General features: G+C 43.4%; 1 long non-coding RNA gene across 1 annotated transcript in view; it reads right to left on the bottom strand.

Annotated features, from left to right (window-relative positions):
* Positions 1–2,928: 2,928 nt before the first annotated feature.
* The window catches only part of LOC123970168, a 14,329-nt gene continuing 2,422 nt past the window's right edge, over positions 2,929–14,835 (bottom strand). The window contains exons 2-3 of the long non-coding RNA XR_006824891.1: positions 12,147–12,393; positions 2,929–3,181 (exon numbers count right to left, since the gene is read on the bottom strand). This is a non-coding gene — a long non-coding RNA (uncharacterized LOC123970168). The remainder of the gene's footprint in view (positions 3,182–12,146; positions 12,394–14,835) is intronic.

The following is a 14,835-nucleotide window of genomic DNA, read 5'->3' on the forward strand; positions in this document are numbered from 1 at the left end:
GAAATGTTCCAGTCTCTGCAATAGGATCTGATGGTCAATGGTATCAAATGCAGCACTAAGATTTAATAAAACCAGTACAGAGACAAGTCCTTTGTCTGATGCAATAAGGAGGTCATTAGTAATTTTCACCAGTGCTGTCTCTGTGCTATGATGAACTCTAAATCCTGACTGAAAATCCTCAAATAAACTATTGCTCTGTAGAAAGTCACACAGCTGTTTAGCAACTGCTTTCTCCAGAACCTTAGAAAGAAATGGAAGGTTAGATATAGGTCTATAGTTGGCTAAAACATCCGGATCAAGTTTGGGCTTTTTCAGTAGAGGTTTAATTACAGCTACTTTAAAGTACTGTGGTACATAGCCTGTTGATAAAGATAGATTGATCATATCTAGTATAGAAGTGCTGACTAAGGGTAAAACATCTTTAAGCAGCCTAGTCGGGATGGGGTCTAAGAGGCAGGTTGATGGTTTAGATGAAGAAATTATTGAAGTTAGTTGGTAAAGATTGAGTGAAGCAAAACAGTCTATACATATATCTGGTTCTACAGCTGTTTCTAAGGTTCCTGAGTTTAGAGATAAGTCGGTGCCAGTTGAGGGCAGGTCTTGGTGAATTTTGTCTCTAATATCTAGAATTTTATCATTAAAGAAGCTCATAAAATCGTAACTACTGAGAGCTATGGGAATACTTGGCTCAATAGAGCTGTGACTCTCTGTCAGCCTGGCTACAGTACAGAAACCTGGGGTTGTTCCTATTTTCCTCTATTAATGACGAGTAGTACGCTGCTCTAGCATTACGGAGGGCCTTCCTATAAGTTTTAAGACTATTTTGCCAAATTAAATGAGAATTTTCCACTTTGGTGGAACGCCAATTCCTCTCAAGTTTCCGCAATATTTGCTTTAATTTGTGAGTTTCAGTATTATACCATGGAGCTAACCGTCTTTGTTTTATTATTTTCTTTGTTAGAGGGGCTACAGAGTCGAGTGTCATTCGCAGCGAGCCTGCAGCACTATCAACAAGATAATCGATTTGGGAGGGACTGAAATTAGCATAGGAGTCCTCCGTTACTTTGTGACTTGATAATGAATTTAGAGCTGATGGAATCGCATCCTTAAATTTAGCTACAACACTATCAGACAGACATCTTGTATAGATGTTTTTGCCCAATGGCGTGTAGTTCAGCAGTACAAACTCAAAAGTTATCAAACAGTGGTCAGACAAAGAGGGATTCTGTGGGAACACTATTCAATGTTCAATTTCAATACCATATACCAAAACAAGGTCGAGGGTGTGGCTAAAACAGTGAGTCAGTTCATGAACACTTTGAGAGAAGCCAATGGAATCTAACAGAGAGATAAATGCAGTACTGAAGCTGTCATTTTCAACGTCCACATGAATATTAAAATCCCCTACAATAATAACTTTGTCCGTTTTAAGGACTAAAGTTGACAAAAACTCTGCAAATTCAGATAAGAATTCAGAATACGGGCCAGGTGCCCGGTACATTATAACAAAAAGAATTGGTTGCAGTGATTTCCAACTTGGGTGCGAAAGACTAAGAACAAGGCTTTCAAATGAGTTATAATTTAGTTTAGGTTTAGAGCTGATTAGTAGGGTAGAGTCGAAGATAGCTGCAACTCCACCTCCTCGGCCTGTGCCTCGAGGAATATGAGTATTAATATGACTGGGAGGGGTGGATTCATTTAAGCTAACATATTCTCCATCACCCAGCCAGGTTTCAGTAAGACAAAATAAATCAATATCGTAATCTGATATTAGTTCATTTACTAGTACACCTTTAGAAGAGAGAGATCTCCACATTTAATTTTCCTATTAGTTTGCACTATTGCACTTGTGGTTTTAATTTTTATGAGGTTTTTATGCACAGCTCCTCTTCTGTTTACCTTTGATTTAAATAATTTCGATGGTCGGGGGACAGACACCGTCACTATAGGTAAGTTGAGTGTGTAACGGTGGATACTTCTCACCCTCAACAACCACTATTTTAGCTACGTAGCGGAAGTGGCGGGACCAACAGCACGGGAGAAGTGGGAAGCAGCAGAGGTAGACGGCAACAACAGAACGTCTTTTACAAGTTTTGTACACTATTTCATCACTAAATCTACTTCTGAGAAGTTTTGAGGCAAGAAATCAACTGTGTAGATGTGGAATATTGACAGTTCTATGAAGCGGATCATAAATGTGCTTGAATGTGAGTTGAGGAGCTCCAGAAGTAGCAGCCGGGGAAGCTCGTGCCAACCCGTGGAAAGGAGCTAGTGCGGCCAGCCAGCTGTTCGCTCACAGAGCCCTCTGGTGCCACGGTCATTCAGACTTGTGAAAATGGCGGCTGAAGAAGCTATACAAGGGTTTTATAAATATTATTACCACTTAACCATTTTCAGTTATAAGACCTTAGTGTATGTTGTAGCCGGTTAATTTAGCAGTATGTAATGATTTTGTACCGGGAATGAAAACGCTAGCTAGTTAGGTGCATTCTTCACCTGAGGGTCGCTAGCTCAACCAATCAGAAGGTGAAATGCTGCGGTGGCTGGTTACGAGTATGTGAATCATCATATGTAACTGTTGTATGTGTTCATAAGAAACCGTTTCTACATACAGGTACTACACATTTATGTTACAGCATGCAGTGTCATTGCATTGTTCTGATCAAGTTGTATTTCAACCAGGGCATACATTTCTGCTCAAGGCCTGGAGGGGAGGGTGACCCCAGGCTTCATTAAGAAAAAGTGGGTGAACCTGAAAAGTTTGAGTTGATGAAGAGGGAACTTACAAATATGTCAGTGTAATACTGCAGTGGTGGACCGCCAATACTGTATTAGGAGCTGTTGTGGTGTGTTTGGCAGAGGACCCAAAAGCAACGCTCAGGATGAACAGGTTTTATTGAAGAGAAAAGGGGTTGAGGGAGTGGAGGTGAGGGAGAGGCGGACCCCGGGGAAACTCGGGCACGGGGAACCGAGGAGACAGAGACAACGGAGCCGGGGGCACTGGGGACCGAGGAAGTAAGGAGGCACGGAACGACTGACCGGGGGGTTGGTGGAGGAGTGTGGTGGCAGGCTGACTGGCTAAGCACGGGGGGGAGCCGGGAGGAAGCCGTGGAAGAGGTCCGATGGGAGAGGGCAGGGTGGCGAGCCCAGCTGGCGGAATGGAGGACAGAGGTGAGTGAACCTGGAGGAGAGACAGACAGACGCAGGGTTAGACGCAGGGAAAACAGTGCACAAGGAAACAGTGATGACGCAGATTACTCGGGGGGCTAGAACGAAGAGGGATGAGGTAGCGCCAGGTTAGGAGCAACAACAATCAAGCGGAGATGGTGTGGAGAACCGGGGTAGATATGCAGGCAGGGATGAGGTTGATTGCTGGCAGGTGTGGCAGGCAGAGGCGGTGACTGACGAGGTGCAGGTTCGGGTCGTTGGCTGGGCTCAGGAGCGGAGGGAGAGGGAGAGGGAGAGCACACGCAGGGGAGGAGACACTGGGAGGCAGGCAAAGTACAGGAAAAGAAAACACCAGGGGAAAACAGAATCACAAGCAAAATAAACAGGACACTCACCGTCAGCCGGGCTGCCACCACAACAGGAGCACCACTATGGAAACTAACTTCGGTTTATTGTTTATGGTGTTTGGTGCACACCCTGTGTAGTGTTTAATTTAACAAATTTATATCATCATTTTATATATTATATATATTATATTTTTTAAGCATATAACCACAGCTGCTGACGTTACAAATTGTTGATCTGATTTAGAGGGCTTTTCTGCTTTAGTTTGTTTTTTGCTGTCCTTTCTCCACAGGACCTGAAGTGTCCCAGAACTGGGGTCAGCACAGAGTGGGGTGAGACCACTGCTGCATCTCGGAAGTGGTATGGTTTGATGGATGAGGCAATTGGGGGCAGGCCATCTGTTACACCACCTGTCCTCATTGCCTCGTCTTCCCAGGATGTGGCGGTGGTCGAACCCCCCACTGCGGTGACCCCAGAAGGGGACACATCCAGAACATCCACCCCAAAAAGGTGACGGGTGGATGTTCTGGATGCTCTGAGGCATCTTCAGGAGAAAAAGGCGCAGTACGACCTGGAGCTCAGGCAGATGGAGGCAAAATCAGTAGAGAGAGAGGAGACCAGAGCCAGAGAAGCAGCTGAGAGAGAGGAGCAAAGACACCGTGAGGCAGTGGAGAGGGAGGAGAGGTTTTTTAGAGAGATGAGGGAAAGAGAAGAGAGGAGAGGAGAGATAGAGAGACTGCTATTAGGGAGGAGTGCTTCCTGGCAGTCTTCTAATTTAAAAAAAAATAGCTCATGATCTGCTGTTATTGTTATTCTAGATATTTAGTTAATCACAAATGTTTACACATGGTAAGGTAAGTTTATTTGTGTAACACATTCCAACAACAAGGCACTTCCAAGGGCTTAATGTAAAACATTACATGTGAAAATACATGAAAGAACATTTAAATACAACAAGAATATATAAAAGAACATTTTGAATTAATTGACAACTACAACAGTACTGCGAATGTTCAGTCAGCATTAACAGGCATAATCATGATCTGGTGCATAACACAGCATTGCCATCCTGTGCTTGTTCTTTGCTCCACAGTTGGCATCTGGAGGTGCTGGTTCTGGGTTGTCTCCTGCTGCTCCCTCCACATCATCATCATCATCTGGCTCCAACAGGTCCCCATTGCTGAGACAGATGTGTAGGACTGTGCAGCAGGCGGTGACCTCCAGAACATATAGGACATCCATATCCAACAAAGGTTAAAGTCAAGGGCAACTGGACTTGGTTGAAGATACTGGAGACGTTTCGTCCCTCATCCAAAGGACTTCTTCAGTTCTGACTGACTGGCAGGGAAACTCAGCTATTTAACCTCAGTGGGGTCGTTTGCCAGGATTGTCGATACTGCTGGTTCGTTAGTGTTCCTGGTTGCTGTAACGACAGTCATTACAGTCGTTAGGAGGCCAAAACTGAACGACCATCGTTGGTATCTTCACCTGAGGCCAATAGGTTACGTTTGTTGAGTTTCCTGGGAAGTGATGAAAGGACAGCATTGTAAGTGGCGGATAAGTGGTGGCGTAGACCCCCTCCTCTGTTCAATGACAGCTTCTCGACCCGGGTGTAGATGTAGAATGTGTAATGTGTGAACTCGATCTAAAGTAATATTATTTTTTCTTGGGTCACACTTAGCACAGCTTTTACACATTTCAGTTATAACCACCAATTAGGAGAATACTGTTTACTAAAAAGTTAAGTGTACTGACCCTTTAACACAACACAAGCACCACAGTACAATATATGTAAACTAAAATTATGAAACACTCAGAAGCAGCTTCACAATTAAAAAGGTGTTCTTTTAATTAAAAGGACAAATAAATAAAATATAATTCCAACTTAAAGTGTATTGTGTTCTTTTGTTCCAACAAGTTTCAGCTTAATATTGCAATTTTCTTTCAAACACAGTAAAATGTTCCTTTTGTAACGTTCTTATTATCAGACCAAATTAAATAACGTTAAAATAATAAAGCAAAATAATAAAACAAAATCGTTGCAGGCCTGATTCGATGCTTGTTTTCGTTGAAACCAAAACTTTATTCACGCTGGAGCAAAAAGTAAATTAAATAGGACAGTACCTTTTCCTTGAGATAATGGTGTCTTTCAGAAGAAGCTACCAATCCACTGGCCACCGAACTGAGCAGGACAGCACACCTAACGCAAACTCTTCTTCAAAACTGCAAAAGTTCACCCGAAAACTACCATATTAGCTCGTTAACCTTCGGTTCTCTATCCTTCCCTTCCTGCCCCCTTTTTTAACATCTCCTCTACTCACTCTTCCCCCCCTCCACAAACGCTAGCCAATTAACAAGCCACAGCCGATGTAACCAGATACACTTCTCTAAAAAAACACCACTATCAAATTAAACAGTTCTTTAACAACACAGATGAAATAAAATACATATGAAATGCATTTTAACACTTTAATAGTCAATATTTTAAAACCAATATTTTAAAACATGAACTTGACATTTTACCACACAAAGAGAAATATGTTTTTAACCTTTTACTCTCTTAACAAATCTAATTTATTTATTTATGCAACACACATAACAATTAATTGTATTTATGCATTTTTAACTGGGCTACACCCTCCCCCTTCTAAATGTCTGATGTCCTCAGCAGACTTTTTAGGAATTAAGCACTACAAGTGGGAAGTGTGGCTATGTGTAGCTAGCTATCTAGCCCTTTCCTATCTTTATGACCATGCCTCTATGTATAATAGTGATTGGCTGGTTGCTGGCTTTACCTGGCTTGTCATAGGTTAACCTGACCACTGGCTTCACAGATCTCTTAGGGCGGGTCTCAGGTTTCCTATTTAGTCTGCTTTCAGAAACACTATCACTTTCTATCTCTATTGTAGACCTTGCAGCAAGAGTATTTTGGTCTTCATCTTGTCTTAAATCCTCTTGTTCAGGACCAACTGCAGCTTCAGGATCAGAATCTGGCCTCAGATCTTGATCTCCTCCATCCAGTAGCTCACTATCCTCCTCAGGACTCTCCTCTGACTGCAGGGAAGCACTCTCCTCCTCTTGTAAGACAACTGATGGCCCTGCAGTATCCTGGGTCTTTTGGTCCAGGTTCTTGGAGCGTGTATGATTAGGCCTTGGAGGTCTGTAATAATCAAAATCAGAGTACGAATCTGAATCTGATGCCTCCTGTATAATTTTCTGGACCTCAGGTGTGGTTTTCTTCAGACTCTAAGAAGTTGCAGCTCTGGTCTTGGGTCTATCTTTATAAACCGGTAGATTGGGCATCCTTCCTACTAAAATGTAGGGAATAGGGCTCCATCGGGTTTCCAGCTTGTGTTTGCCTTTTAGCCCCATGTTCTTGAGCAACACACGGTCACCAACTGCCAAAGACTGAAAGCCAACCCTTTTTTCATATGCCTTCTTATTTCTTTAGTGAGACTTCAAGCTCGCCACAAATCTTCCCCACAAATCTTCCTTTAACTTCTCCACATAGTGTGAATGGCTCTTTCTTTTCCCATGTAATGGAAATTTGTCCCTTAGTGAGTCTTCTGAAATAAAGAGTCCAATCCAGATGTCTTTTAAGGGTTTTATTCTTTGCAAAGGGTCAGACAAACATACAGAGTGCAAACAATCTGCAGAGTGTAAGACAAAGAGCCAGTGAAGAAGCAGGTGACTTTATACTGTAAAGGTATTACGCAGCTATCCAAGGGAGGAAGGGAGTAGGGACCAGCTGTCCTGAGATGAAGGCCTCTCAAGGACAGTCTGATAAGAAAACTCTCTAACGAGCATCTTTCCCATGGGAAACTTCACCTAGCTGAAACATGATAAAATAATCAAATACCACACAGTGAAACACTGGTCTATTCTGATGAAGCATGCAGGGTGAAACAGTAAACACAGTAAAATATAAAATTTCCATCACACCCATCAGGAGACGTACCAAAGCACAAGTCTACAGAAAGCATGGCCTCTCACCCAAACATCAAGGGGTAAGGTGAATACCCTGTTGCATCACACTTCGTGCTATTGTATGCATGAACCAGATATCCTACATGCTGGCTCCAATGGCGTTTCTTCTCATAGCTCAGAGTGCCAAGCATGGACAGAAAGGTTCGGTTGAACCGGATCTCCCTGGGGGTGATACGGAGTAGTCCGTCACTTCCGGACTCCCATCATCATCATGGATTTGAGCGGGAAGGCCATAATGCACAAAATACTTGTCGACCAAGATCTTTGCCACCATCTGAGCAGTCTGGTTCTTTGCAGGGAAAGCTTGGGCATACCGTGTAAAATGATCCGTGACCACTAACACATTGCTCATGCCTTTAGAGTCCGGTTCCATTGACAGAAAATCAATACACACCTGATCTATGGGTCCTTTACTCGTGATCTGGTGTAATGAAGCCGCACGTTGAGCAGGTGACTTGCGGGTGATGCACTCTCCACAGTTCTTCACATGTTGCTCTGCATCTTTAGACATTTTAGGCCAAAAAAATCTACTTCTCAGTAGATCAGTAGTTCTTTCAGTTCCCAGATGTCCTAAGTCATCATGCAATGACTTTAGCACAGCTTCACGAAACTCTTTGGGCAAAACAAGCTGTGTGAATTCTTCACCTGAGGGTCGCTTGTTCAACCAATCAAGTAATCCATCTTTCAGGATCAGTTTGTTCTTTCTTTTGTTTCAGCTGAGAGTGCTCTGGATTGTTGTCTGTATCCTCAGGGCATTTTTGCTGCTGAACTGTGTAGATGTCCAGAACACAATCTGGAGAAGCTCTCAACTGGTCCACATACTGTAGTGGAACGCCTGACGATCTTGTGAGGCAGACGTGCTGACAGATGGACTTTACACCAGCCTGGGGAATGATCTTCCATTTGGTATTGTTGTTCCTTGATTCCTTGACAACAGGTCAGCATCTATGTTGTGCCTGTATTGAATGTCAAAATCATACGTGGATAGGGCAGCAAGCCATCTGTGTACGACAGCACTGAGCTTGGCTGTCGTCAGCACGTATGTCAAAGGGTTATTGTCAGTACGCACAGTGAACCGAGCTCCATAAAGGTAATCATGGAACTTCCCCACCATGGACAACTTGAGTGCCAGAAACTCCAACTGGTGTATCGGGTACCGCTTCGCTGACTGGCTCAACTTTCTGCTGGCAAATGCTACTGGCCTTAAGCCTTCCAAGTACTTCTGATAGAGAACAGCCCCTATTCCCTTTAAGCTTGCGTCCACATGCAGGATGTATGGCTTTTCAGGGTTAGCAAATGCTAGCACTGGTACGTGTCAGGCAGTGGATGATCTGCTGAAAGGCATCTGTGCAGGATTGGTCCCATCTTTCTCAAAAGGGTTCTGACTCTCTCAAGTAGTTCTTAATAGGGTCTTTGTTGTGCTTCCTACTGTTCTGTGTGGGAGCATAACCTTTTGTTAGCTCTGTCAGTGGCTTGACAATGGCAGTGTAGTTGGCCACAAACCTGCGGTAATACCCATAGAAACCCAAAAAGAATTTCAGGGTTTTCAAGTCAGTAGGCTGCCACCAGGTGGTGACTGCCTCAATTTTCTCTGGATCCGGTGAGACACCATCAGCTGATACAATGTGTCCCAGATATTTCACTTTGGGCCAGCCTCTTCAAGTCGGTCCAGGGCTTTGAGAAGTCTCTCCTCGTGTTCTTTTAATGACTTTCCAAAGACAATCAAATCGTCAAGGTTAACAAGGACTTGGAGCAGGTTCATGTTGCCAACAGTTTTTTCCATTAATCTTTGGAAAGTTGCCGGTGCTCCAGTTATTCCCTGGGGAATCCTTTCAAACTGGAAGAATCCCAGAGGGCAAATGAATGCTGTTTTTTCCTTGGGTTACTCTGCCATAGCTATCTGGTAATAGCCAATCCTCAGGTAAAGTACCAAGAACCAACAGCTTCCAGATAAGGAGTCCAGAACATCATCAATGCAAGGCGTGGTGTACTGATCAGGAACTGTCTGGCTGTTCAGTAGCCTGTAATTAATACACATCCATATGTTTCCATTTTTCTTCCTAACGATCACAATTGGTGATGTGTAGGGGCTGTGAGACTCTTTAATGATGCCTGCACACAAGAGCTCTTGAAGGTGTTTTATCACATCATCAATGTCTGCAAGAGTTAGACGGCGGGAACGCTATCGGAAAGGTATAGGGTCAGACAGGCGGATTGTGTGCTCTACGCCTTTAGCTAATCCAGCATCCCATTCTGTCAGAGAGAAGACTTTGGATTGCTGGGACAGCTTTTGCCTCAGCCGCTCCTTCCACTCTTGTGGAACAGGTGAGTCTCCAAAGTTTATCAGGTTAGCATCAAAGTCTGATGAGGCTGATCTTCCAGTGAGATACATGTGTCCCATCACCATTCAGACTAGTATAACTGTCTCTTTCAGTGACTGATTCTGGACCAAGATTCTGAAACTGTTAATATTCACTGCATGGCCTGGCACTACCATAGTCTGCAATAGCACGCTGGCTGGGAGTGAAGAGGAGGGGGAGGAGTCAACCATCAGGATTTCTTTACCAATGGGCTGCGTGAAGTCAACCCTGGAGACCACTTGGAGGTGAAGACCTCGCAGAGTCAGTAATGGCAAACTCATCCATACAGTCTGCTTTTATCCCCAGGGTTGGTGTGATATCAACCCCTCTCTCCCTACATTGCTCAACAGACTTCTGACATGACTAGTGTTTGTCCCTACAATGACAGGGGTCTGCTCTGCAGTACTGGGGCTTGGGCAAATAAGGGCAAGGACCGTTACTGCCTGGCAGGTTCCAGTGAGTTCAGCTGGGTATTCTAAATCCACCACAACATAGCCAAGGTAAGGATAGCTAGCTTCAGAATCACTCAAACCCCAGAGAGCAAGACCAGAAACAGGTCTGGTATCTGGTAGATACTTTTGATACCAGGAGTTAAATATAATGGTCACCTGGGAGCCACTGTCGAACAGAGCGTCACAGGAGTGTCCATTGACTCGTAACTGCACTATTCTAGGTGGGCCAATCAAACCTTCAGGTATTCCCATACTCTGTGGTGTAATCACAAGACTTCTCTTGACATCACAGTTAACTTCAGCTCCTGTGAAACTGGGGGGAGACTGGTTCTCTTTGGCCAGCTTCGGAGCTTGGATCAGTTTTTTAATGACTTTACTCTGATTTTCTTGATTATGGCACTTCGCTTGCAAAGTGTCCCTTCTCCCCGCAACGGTAACAGAACTGTTCCTCAAAATGTCTCATGGGTCTGGTGGGGGAGTTGGCAGTTCTGGTGGTAGCCTCCGCTGTCGAGACTGTGGTTGGGTTGTCGGGAGTATGCATCGGGAGATGTAGTCACTCTATGATCTAGTTTTTTCTGCAATCTCATTACTTGTTTCTTTAAAGCTGCCAGCTCAGAGTCTTGACGATTTTCACAGGGGTGTGATGTGGTTGCAGGTACAGTATTGTGATATTCTTTAGTTTCAGATGGCTTAGTCACCACAGAAGCAACAATAGACTTGAGCTCTTTAATTTCCGCTTTTAGGGTTTGAATCTCTGCCTGTTTCACATCAACTGCCTGTTTTGTTTGCACCTGGTGCACTGAAGTTTTGAGCTTCATCCTTGAAGCCTCATATTCTTGTTCAGCTCTCAGATCTCCCCCAGGAGCTGTAAAAAGGTCGGAGTGTCAGTCTTGCGTTCTCTTAAGCATAACTGCATGAGCATTAAGTCAGAGGCAACTGCACCTCTCAACAGTTGCTCCACTCTAGCTCTGTCCTTACAGCTCAGAGGAAGGCTGCCTCTCAGAATAACTTTAGAGAGAGCACTCCAGGCGTCTGAGAAAATCTGACAGTTTCTCTCCCAGTTGCTGCTGCAACAGTCGGAAAGCAAAATATAGGTCATCTCTGGGTTCCAAAAGCACTCTCCAGGGCTTCCAAGTATTCTGCAGGGGTTGCATCCGGGTCGGTGGCCCTTTAAGACTTTCCATTAGCCTTCGCTTCTTCTCTCTATCAGAGCGTTCACTTTCTTCAACTAGGAGCCTTGCTTGCTCGAGCCAAGGATCAAACTGCTCTTCACTGGTTGGAACAGGCTGGGCTCCAGAGAAGATGCGTAGGCGACGATAACCAGCTTTAGGTGGAGGTTTATTGGTCTTCTCCAAAAAATACTGCCTGTAGAATGGACTCAGTATGGTTAGTTGAGAGTTGTGCAGCGGGCAGGAGAGCTTTAAGGTCCTCCATAGTCCTTCCCTCAGCTTGCAACAGCACTTTCAATTTGCTATTGAAATCCTCATCAGCAGCTGGGGCATTGCCTGGTGACTAAAGGCCAGGGTTCTCCACCCTCAGGACGAGGTACTTCAGTAGGAACATTTAATCCAGTTAAGGCTTCTTTACATTCACATAAAACCATCAGGCAGCTTAGTCCCGGGTTAAAGATCCTTCCCGATCCTAACGTAATATTATTTTTTCTTGGGTCACACTTTACACAGCACAGCTTTTACACATTTCAGTTATAACCACCAATTAGGAGAATACTGTTTACTAAAAAGTTAAGTGTACTGACCCTTTAACACAACACAAGCACCACTATAAATAACATCAGTGGTCATAACTCTTTGCACCCACTATTAAGCACACTCACAGAGCTTGGTAGTTATCCCTCGTCTCCAGGTCGGAAACAGTCCAGGCGACAACCTCAGTACAGGAGCAGGATGGCAGCACTTCACTCACGGAGCTTGTAGTTATCCCTTGTCCCCAGGTCGAAGTTCACCCGAAAACTACCACATTAGCTCGTTAATCCTCGGTTCTCTCTCCTTCCCTTCCTGCCCCCTTTTTTACTTTTGTAAACTTGTGCTGTTGCAGAGGTTGGAGTCAACATGAACAGGAACCTGTGGAAGTCAGGTGAAGCTGAGGAAATGATGGGTTTCATTGATGTAAGAAAACAAAAAGTCTACAGACCAACAAGCTGCAATGTTTATTACACTCTAAAATAAAGCTGCATGTGAATATGGTTAACACATGTTAAATTTATCTCCTCATGTCTCTTCTGTTCTGTTTCCTCCTGCACTCTCTGTTCACACAGTCATACTGCTGATGTTTGGGTGTCAGCGAGAGCAAAGTTTAGGCCCCATGATGCTTTTTCCTAGACTTGTCGCTAGATGATGCGAGGGCACAGGATGAGACAGAAAACAATATATTACAAAGCAATAACATATTGAAGGTTATGAAATTCAGTCCATTAGTCAGTGCTTTAAGTGGAAAAAAATAGGTGCCCCCCCCCCCATTGTATGTTGACAATTGAAAATATAATGGAATATAATTCAGTAATCAACCTTTGGACAATGCAAATTTGTTTCTTCTATATTTCAATTGCATTACATGTTTTACTTTTGTCCATTGTTTCATTTGTTATTTAACATTTCTAGTTGCTGTTTTTCAGAAAGTGATAGACACATTCTGATCCTGACCTGTCCCCAGCGTCCCCAGTGTAAATGACACCTATTTGTCAATGCTTTTAAATGTCCTGCCCCATCCAGGCTGTGATTGGTAGGTTCACGACAAGTGACATTGACGAGCTACATTCAGCTTCTCTTCTCCCTCCTCTCTCTCTATGGGATTAATATCCTGCCTTGATTCAAAACTGAAAATAAAGTTCTGAAAGGTTGAAACTAAGTGTTTGAAAACTCAAAATCTTACAAAAAAAAGTTTTGGAAGATCGAAAACTAAGATTTGCAAGCTTGCAAAATGTAAAAAAATAAAAAAAAATCTCTGCAAACATTATGTTGTTTGTGAGTTTTCCAGGTTTGAAACCTTGTAAATGGTGATCTGAAAACTGGTATGTAAATGTGTGAAAAAAAGTTTTGAAACTCTGAAAATTGAGTTTCAAAAGGGCGAAACTCTATTAAATTACATTACATTTACACTCTTATTGCAGACTATTTTTTCAGAACTGAGTTTAAAGCACCCACTTTGCGGAGACACGCCCACACAGTTGCGAGCTTGCGACTCACGTGATTTGTGGCAGCGTTGTCACGCAGCTCTGCTCTGAAACTCTGAAACTCAGACTGAGCTAAAATGAAGCTTCGCAACCTCACAACTTAAAAAAAAAAAGACCAATGCTTGGCTGTCTGCTGAAGTACATCCAATCACAAGTCATATTTACTGGATAGAGGTCTGGATTGACAGACTGCTCCGCCAATGACAGACGCGGACAGGATACATGTTCAGGAAGCACGGATCCTTGGACGGGCTGGCTGTCTTCGTCCAAGAGGTGCATGGATGTGGAAAAGAAATCTGCAACGGGTAGTAGCTCAGATTTGTTCATCAGATCGATGTCACCCATGGAGTTGTGTCGGGAGATGCAATAACTGAACCAGCGTTGAGTAAGAAATAGTATAAATAACTAACTGTAATGTGTTAAGCTATGAGCGACCAAATCATTTGTTTTTTATTGAATTCCGTCCATTAGTATATTATTTTGGTAGCACATCACAACTGAGAAAAACACCTTAATGAATTAATAGATGCTAAAGGAGGTCATTCTTTCTTGTAAACCGTTCAGCTCTGTTTACTAGCACTGTAACTAATAAGCAAGGGTGTCACTTTGGGTTGTAAAGTGGGGACATAAGGTCTCAGATTAGGGGCATGATGATACATTTGGGTTATAAGATGTGACGATGCACGAGATCAAGACAAAAATATAGCACTATTTAAATGAAACTATGATGGTGAAATATATACAGTGCCTTGCGAAAGTATTCGGCCCCCTTGAACTTTTCGACTTTTTGCCACATTTCAGGCTTCAAACATAAAGATATAAAACTTGAATTTTTTGTGAAGAACCAACAACAAGTGGGACGAAATTTATTGGATATTTCAAACTTTTTGAACAAATAAAAAACTGAAAAATTGGGCGTGCAAAATTATTCAGCCCCCTTAAGTTAATACTTTGTAGCGCCACCTTTTGCTGCGATTACAGCTGTAAGTTGCTTGGGGTACGTCTCTATCAGTTTTGCACATCGAGAGACTGAAATTTTTGCCCATTCCTCCTTGCAAAACAGCTCGAGCTCAGTGAGGTTGGATGGAGAGCGTTTGTGAACAGCAGTTTTCAGTTCTTTCCACAGATTCTCGATTGGATTCAGGTCTGGACTTTGATCTGGCCATTCTAACACCTGGATATGTTTATTTGTGAACCATTCCAGTGTAGATTTTGCTTTATGTTTTGGATCATTGTCTTGTTGGAAGACAAATCTCTGTCCCAGTCTCAGGTCTTTTGCAGACTCCATCAGGTTTTCTTCCAGAATGGTCCTGTATTTGGCTCCATCCATCTT

This window comes from Micropterus dolomieu, linkage group LG04 (assembly GCF_021292245.1).
Source record: "Micropterus dolomieu isolate WLL.071019.BEF.003 ecotype Adirondacks linkage group LG04, ASM2129224v1, whole genome shotgun sequence".
Taxonomy (NCBI): Eukaryota; Metazoa; Chordata; class Actinopteri; order Centrarchiformes; family Centrarchidae; genus Micropterus; species Micropterus dolomieu.